At 38.0% G+C, this 7058-nt stretch overlaps 1 long non-coding RNA gene across 1 annotated transcript; it reads left to right on the forward strand.

Moving 5' to 3' along the window:
- The first annotated feature begins 956 nt into the window (after positions 1-956).
- Positions 957-1703, forward strand: LOC120325168. The gene is made up of 2 exons (XR_005567048.1): positions 957-1114; positions 1376-1703. It is a non-coding gene; the product is annotated as an uncharacterized LOC120325168 (long non-coding RNA).
- Positions 1704-7058: the final 5355 nt, after the last annotated feature.

A 7058-nucleotide genomic window follows, 5' to 3' on the forward strand; every position in this document is an offset into this window, starting at 1 on the left:
AAGATTTCTTCTATCTGAATGGCAGCATTGCATACAAAAGCATTTCTCCAAATGTTCAATTTATGACAGACATTCAGTCTGAAATGTGAGTAAAAGCTTGGAAAAGTTATAAGCAACCAATAGTAGATTCTTAATAAAAATGTCAGTTCACTTTCATAAAAGAAAGGGCTACCAGCCCTACCTATAATTATTGTTGTATACATTACAGCTACAGGTCTGCGTGTTTTCCTGCAAGTTTGTGCAAGTTACAGCCTATTTCTTGCAAGTTCAAGGAAGTGGGTCTAGTGGAATTATCAGATAGGAGAAAATAATTCCATAGGAATTAGTTTAAGCAGTACTCAGCGCTGGTGAGGCCTCACCTGGAGTGCTGCGTCCAGTTCTGGGCCCCTCAGTTCAGGAAGGATATTGAGGTGCTGGAGCAGGTGCAGAGAAGAGCAACGAGGCTGGTGAAGGGACTCGAGCACAAGTCCTATGAGGAAAGGCTGAGGGAGCTGGGGTTGTTTAGCCTTGAGAAGAGAAGGCTCAGGGGAGACCTCATCACTCTCTACAACTACCTGAGAGGAGGTTGTAGCCAGGTGGGGATTGGTCTCTTCTCCCAGGCAATCAGCAGTAGGACAAGAGGGCATGGCCTTAAGCTCTGCCAGGGGAGGTTTAGGTTAGATATTAGAAAGAAATTCTTTACAGAGAGGGTAATCAACCATTGGAATGGACTGCCCAGGGAAGTGGTGGATTCTCCATCCCTGGAGGTTTTTAAGATGAGGCTGGACATGGCACTTAGTGCCATGGTCTAGCAACTGTGGTGGTAGTGGATCAAGGGTTGGACTTGATGATCTCACAGGTCCTTTTCAACCCATCTGATTCTATGATTCTACATTCGCACAAAGTATAAAAAAAAGCAACAGAAACACCAAAAAAAACCATAACCCAAACAACAGTCATGATGTTTTAAGAAACAATTAATCAGTCAAGATCCTCAGTCCTTTTAACAGGACAATATGATATAGATGTGCAGACACATAGGGAGTTGTTGTGATTATGAAATTATCAAGGGTCTGAAATGCAAGGAAAAGAACTGTAGATGAGGGGAAGTTAGGTAATGATGTTATTCCAAAAGGTAAGTAGTGCAGTCAGACAGTGAACTAGAAATATTTCATTAACTGCTTTGGAAACTATAAGGGTCTATAATGTATGTACTCAAAAGGCTCATTTTCTGCTAAAGAAATCTAGCCTAAAGCAGTTTATACTTCCTGAAAATCAGACCTTCCTCCAATTTTTAATAGCTGGCCTTCAATATGACTTAGAAAACCAGCCTAGCTATGAGAATGGTTACCTCACTTTTGAACATGTTGCTAATAAAGTTTGTTCATCCTTATAGATGGAGTTCATGGAACCTAGACACCAACAACAATGTTTTTTGCATAAATGAGCATAAATGAAAGGAGGATTCCACTGACAGATCTCTACAGCTTTGGATGACACAAGTGGAAGCAATATTAGTCAAGGCCAATACTGACTAATTCTGAAAATCTGTGCCAAATTGTTTTCACTCCTGAATGATTTTTCCCTTACCACTCTGGCAGAGCTGTACACCAGCATGGCATGAAGTCAGTCTCTGGAACTGAGTGAACGACTGATCCCCCAGTTCACTGGATAAAGAACTGGATAATTTGTTGGCTAAAATAAAAGGCTACTCCTTGCTTTCAGATAGTTTGCTTTTTTCCATTAAATGTAGAAAAGTGAGAGATTTCGAAGCAATAACAAATATATGAAATGCACTTATAAAAATCTGTATTTTGTTTTCAAAATCCCTGAAATTATTTATTGAGTTGGACAAGTTTTACCTGAGATTATTTTTTCACTTAAAACTTCATTTTCTAATTTTTCCTATCACTATCCATTTGTTCATTTCTGTTTTAATTCTTTGTTAGCTGATTGTAGTAGATGCAGTCCAAAATAGCAAAAGAAAAAAAGAAAATCCCCAAATACACAAAATTACTGTTAAAACTTTTCTTACATTAATTACCTTAGTTCTGAATATCTCTCAAAAAATACATGATGAAAGAAGAAAGCTAGCAAAGATCTACAGCAGTAGATGTTGGTTCTGAAAAGTAGACAGCACTATTTTGGCTGAATTCGATTTTTTTTGGTGATAAAACCAAAACTTCTATACCTGCAATGTTGTTGGTCACTAATTTGATCAGAAAATAAGCAGATATAAACTATCTTATCTTTTTCCTGTGAAAATTACAGAAGTATTTGTGTGCTCTACACTTCATTAACAGGGAAAAATAGTATTAGCCATTGTGGCCAAAATATAAACACTGTCCAGATTCTTTTGAATTCCTATTAAAAAAAAAAAACAAATATGATGGAATGAGATACCTCTAATGTTGCTGGCTTGTTTGGTTTTTATATTTTTTTTTAAACAGGGCTGATAAGAAGTCTCATTTTATTGACCGTGGCAAGATCAAACTACATCAAGCAATTCTTTGCTCATAAGCCCAAGATTGTCGCTCCAACCAGCACACAGAAAAAAGAAAATCTCTTATGTTCTCTGCTGGCTTGTATCACAATGTGTGAATGTTTCCACCTTCCCTTTGCTCTTTAGATATTTTTAATACATATACACACCTATGTCCTTATCCTCCCTTTCATAGATAATCTACAAGACACAGCAAGTACCCAAAATCTCAGACAGTGATCTACAAACAACTTAGCCTTTAGATACTAAAAAGGCACTCAGTCATCATCCTTCGTCTGCTCACACTGCAAAGTTCAGTATCACTGAGGAAAAGCAAGGGAAGCTGGAGCCTGTATCATATGTTAGCAGCATTTATGCTTCAAAAATTTCTGGCAAACGTTTCTTTCCTAATTGGGGAAAACAGAGTGGCCTTGTTTATAGATGAATCCAAATCATTCCCCAGGTTTTGTGTTTGGATGATGTCTCACTGTTTTAGCCATCAGTCAAAGAACAATAAAGGTACTTGTTTCCACATTTTTGACTGGGTGGGCAGCAGCTAACATACCTATCAGCTTGAGTGCAGTTTGAAGACTCCCCGGATCAAAAATGCACTTACTAGCAGCCATTAAACATCTAGCATAACATGCCATATTTTGTCACTAATGAGCTACAAACAAAATCCCAACCGTGTATTTGGCTGTATTGGAAAAGACAGGAGTCACAGGAAATACCTGACAGAAATGCTGTAATTAATGATGTAAGTAATTAAAGTGCTTGCCAAGGAACCTGCTATGAGAAAGAGAGACCCAGAGGGGCACAGAGCATCTGGGGAGAAAAAGAATGACCATCAAGATTTAAGCACCAGTTTGTTTGTCTGTCTGAGACCAAATTGACATTTGAAATGGGCTCAGATACTACAGCATGTTCAGCCATAGACATGTTGTTGAATATTAACAAGTGTCACTACTTGCCCATTGTGCAGAAGCCATGGCACAGCACGAGAGAGGAGTGGGCTGATCAGCATGATGGTTTCTCAGGCAACCTCCCTGTCTTTCATCAGGGCACAGTGTGATCCAGAAGAAAATTCTAAGAATCACAGATTCTATGATCTGTGATCTATGATCTATGATCACCATGTGATCATCTAGTTTCAATCCCCCTGCTGTAAAGGCCGGTCAGGACAGCACGGGGTCCCAGGGAGGCATTTGCTGATCATGGGGACACTGAGGTTTATACTTTTTTTGTCAATAGGCTTCATTTCAGGAGTGTGGACCCTCTGAGACGTGGAGGTATGTTCATGGGTTTGTGTTACCCTAATGAATTCTTGGCTGTCGTCTGACCCATGGTGACTGACTGTTGTATTTCAAGCAGGTTTTATAAATGGTTTCGTAATATTTACAAAAATATGAAAAAGGGAATAACTTCATTCAGGCATGAAGTGTATTGTGGATGAAGAGGCTTGTGATCCCCCTGAACACTCATCCACCTAAACACTTTTTTTCCACATATGAGTCACATTCAATAATGCTGTTACACTTTATAGAAAATATTCAGTTTCTAAAATATACTATGAACAACCTTATTTTCAGTTGTAGAAAGCACAACACACAAACAATCCGAACTGTATTCATGGTTGTTGACTGCTAAATCACTGTGCAACATATGAAAATTTTTCAAAGCGAGCTACAAAATAGTGGGTAATAAATTGCGATTCCTGCCATAGGAAGATGAACAGAAAGCTCTTGAACCAAGACTCAAAGCCAGACACTGTACTTCCTGTCTTTTAGATCTTCTAACATGTAAATCGACCGTTACAAAGAGGATTAAGTACTAGAAGTGTACAACTGAAGCCCAACATTCAGCCCTGCTCTTTATTCCCCGCCAGAGCAGACCAGGTGTCCAGAATCCTAATGCTGGGCTCTGCAGTTGGGGTTTATATGATCTGCATACTAAGCACAAGTCACCATTGTTTTCTGGCTTTAATTTATTGGTGGCCTTAACAACTGGCTATTTTATTCCTAATTGTACTTTAAATTGCTAGTACAAAATCAAACAGCACTTAGGACTCTAAACACGCACTTCCATGAAGTATGGTTATTTTAAAAAACTGTTTATTTTATCAGAGAATTAGATTTATGCTCAGACAAGTAAGGCTTTCTCACAGAAAACTGTCTTTTGGCATTTTAGTTATTTTAATGGCTTAAGCTTATCATTATTTTCCTAGGAAAGTTTTATAGTATATACTAGAAATGGAGTGGTGGTGGAAGAAAGCATTTTCAAAAGCTGCCAGAATTTAATCACAGGCATATCTCTGTCATTGCCTTGGGCATTTGAGAATCTTCTTTTAGCACTTCTTGAAAAAATAGGCCCAAGTATTCTGACAAATTCCATTTTGGAAAATCTGACTTATTTAGCAAAATTCATCACATGGCTTCAGTTGGTATTTTAAAGCATACCTTGTCATGGTGGCTGTGGAGCAGAGCTGAGGGCTGACAAGGAATATGGAGTCCACCATGCCTAACCACAGATGTGGATGTTCCTCTGGTACAGTCTAGTCCATATCTTCTACGAAGTCATTTCGACTTGGAGGAAGTGAATTTAAACTACATGGCTTGCTAATTATTTTGGGATATGTCTTACTGAAAGACACTGAAATAATAATAGCTAGCTTCTGTTCCTGGATCTCAGAGCATTTTACAGATCTAGAAAGAAGTGTCTCTCCTTAGCCCATATTTGTAGGTGAAGAAAACCTCAGATTTAAAGATTATGGGTAACATATCCTGGGTCACGCTAAGCCCCGCTTACAAAACTGGGAGCAAACACTCTATCTGTCATTTCTACTCTGTGGTCCAATAACAAGACCGTATTTTTTTTCAGTAAAAATTGAAGATCATCTTGACCTACACAAAATACAGGAGTTGGCACATAACTCAGAAACAAGATCCCTTCTACAGACCACAGGACTGTATGTCTACTCTTCCAGAGTCTGGCTTCATTTTTCCACTTCAAAATACTGACCAGGCAGAGTTGACAGAGTTCTTCCCTTTCGATACATTTACCAGATGTGCAGTTGCCCATAATGAAAGTATAATTTCTAATGCTGTGGGACTGCAAGGTCAGAAAAATGCAGTGAGAACTATGGCAGCCATACAGTCAACTTTTGGTTATGCGTGAGTAATTATTTGGGCTTCTTAGTAATCAACCTTGCCAAGCAAGTTTGAGTTCTTCTCAGAATGTCAAACAGTTATGTTTCCATCCCATGGAGTACAGTCCTCAGCCATGGAGTATCGTAACAGTAATGAAGTAGTTTAAAGTGCTTGGAATAAACAAACAAACAAAATGAAAACATAGACACAAAATATAATGCTCGGGGGAAAAAAACAACAAACAAAACCAAACCAAAACAACAAAATTGTATCTCAAACTCAGATCATAAAAGTAAAATCCTGGTTGCAAGTTCCACTTGTACAGTTAAAAATTTATTACAAAATATTTTAGGAGGCTATTTTAACAAAATTCTTAAAAAGACTAAGTCTGGGTTGAAATCTGCAAACATTTGATGCAGTTTTAATATGTGATAAGCAGTTGATTTAAAATTCTCTGTGGAATATGTAAGCTGAAGTACACTCTGCTTTTTAACTCCGAGAACAGAAATCCTTCCCAAACATATAAAAATCGCTACTGTTTTCTTGAATGAAAGTTCCCACTGCAGAAGGGCAGACCTCCTCCTCAGCCCCCTGCCCTGCAAAGAGGCATGCTGCAGTTGTTTCATGAGATGCAACAACCCAATGAAGAGTGCAAAAAAATGGCAGGGTTGTTTCAATAGATAGTAACCAGTCTGGATTGTCTTTTCATTTTTTTCCCTTTTAACCTTGGCAAAGACACAAAGGTAATAACCCTATTTTTAAGAATACTGATGTAAATATTTTCACTATTCAGATGAGGGCAAAGGCTTGATGTCTTATTTCATTCAAGTAGTACCAGCAGCCAGTGTTCTATCACATTGCTGAGATTGTATGTAAGATAATCTGGAGTGCAGAGAAACTACTGTGAGCTGAAATGCTAACGTGGCACCAGCAAACGCTTTTTTCAGGCTGTGGTATACTACTGTTGAACCGATCAGAATAATTTGAGAGACCTGTTTAGATTACAGACTGACATAGAATGTGGTTAGTCTGTGTAACATCTACAGTATTTTCTTCAGTTAGAAAAGTCTGAGCAGCTGCAAGAGGACAACTTTAAATTGTGGTATTAGGAAACCAGTATCAGGCTTGAAAAAATGTATTAATCATTCTTCCTACTACTCTTCTTTCAAAACACAAACAATTAAACCATCATTATTTATAAACCCTGACAAATATAAACAGAGTATTTAAACTTTACTGAACTTTAAGTTTTCAAGATCCTTGGTTATTTGTCTTCAGAAATGTGATACTGTCATGTGACAGAGGCTTTGTGCATATAGCTAGAGCTGAATTGAATTGTAAACACTGACCTATGATTCTTTCCCTATGTTTAATGTGTATTGTGTGTAACTAAAAGTGAGGAAAGAAGCCTGGAATAGGGATACAGTTATTCAACCTGATTGAAAGACAGA

This window comes from Pipra filicauda, unplaced genomic scaffold (genome assembly GCF_003945595.2).
Source record: "Pipra filicauda isolate LSUMZ 115617 unplaced genomic scaffold, ASM394559v2 scaffold86_size2582843_pilon, whole genome shotgun sequence".
In the NCBI taxonomy this organism is placed as follows: Eukaryota; Metazoa; Chordata; class Aves; order Passeriformes; family Pipridae; genus Pipra; species Pipra filicauda.